This window comes from Austrofundulus limnaeus, unplaced genomic scaffold, assembly GCF_001266775.1.
Source record: "Austrofundulus limnaeus strain Quisiro unplaced genomic scaffold, Austrofundulus_limnaeus-1.0 Scaffold422, whole genome shotgun sequence".
NCBI lineage: Eukaryota > Metazoa > Chordata > Actinopteri > Cyprinodontiformes > Rivulidae > Austrofundulus > Austrofundulus limnaeus.
Window position 1 is genome coordinate 82,502 of NW_013952824.1, and position 925 is coordinate 83,426.

The following is a 925-nucleotide window of genomic DNA, read 5'->3' on the forward strand; positions in this document are numbered from 1 at the left end:
CACACACACACACACACACACACACACACACACACACACACACACACACACACACACACAGTTGTCCCTTCAGAGTCTTGACAGCTTCAGGTGTCGGATCAGAACCGTCCGTAAAAAAAAGCCCTGCACTTCTGCATCGACCCGTCCTCCGACCCGTCCCAGAGTCCAGAGTCCACGTGTCCCACAGAGTCCTGAACTAAACCTACAAAGACACAAATGTCTCTAAGGTACTGCAGGTGAAACAAAGACCAGATGAGGACTCCTCGTGTCCAGTCTGCTGGCTCAGGACCTGAACACTCATCCAGCACCCGCCGAGACCAGGACCAGGAACCAGACAAGTTCTGCCATGATGGACCACGTCCCGAGGCGGGGACATCATGCAGTGAGAAGCTGAACCGAACCGGTCCTCCCAAAAACTGAAGGTCCAGCAAACAAAGGTGGACAAGAATGAGCTGAGACAGAAGGACTGGTCCAAGTCTTCCAGAGGGGACAGAAGGACTGGTTGGAGTCCACTAAGCTACAAAAACAAACGGGCTGGTACCGAGGATCAGAAACATCCTGTCCGCCAGAACAGACCCCCAACAGGTCCTGAAGACAAACAGGACCACCAGGAGTCCAGGTCCTGGTGGTCTACAGGACCATAAGAAGACCAGGTCCTGGTGGTCTACAGGACCATAAGAAGACCAAGTCCTGGTGGTCTACAGGACCATAAGAAGACCGGGTCCTGGTGGTCTACAAGAAGACCAGGTCCTGGTGGTCTACAGAACCATCAGGAGACCAGGTCCTGGTGGTCTACAGGACCATAAGAAGACCAGGTCCTGGTGGTCTACAGGACCATAAGAAGACCAGGTCCTGGTGGTCTACAGGACCATAAGAAGACCAGGTCCTGGTGGTCTACAGGACCATAAGAAGACCAGGTCCTGGT

General features: G+C 53.6%; 1 long non-coding RNA gene across 6 annotated transcripts in view; it reads left to right on the forward strand.

Moving 5' to 3' along the window:
• Nucleotides 1-6: 6 nt before the first annotated feature.
• The window catches only part of LOC106529088 (uncharacterized), a 3,949-nt gene continuing 3,030 nt past the window's right edge, over nucleotides 7-925 (forward strand). For 4 of the 6 annotated variants that reach the window (XR_001311585.1, XR_001311586.1, XR_001311587.1 and 1 more), the window contains exon 1: nucleotides 7-917. This is a non-coding gene — a long non-coding RNA (uncharacterized LOC106529088). The remainder of the gene's footprint in view (nucleotides 918-925) is intronic. The other 2 variants (XR_001311588.1, XR_001311589.1) reach the window with 2 other exon arrangements.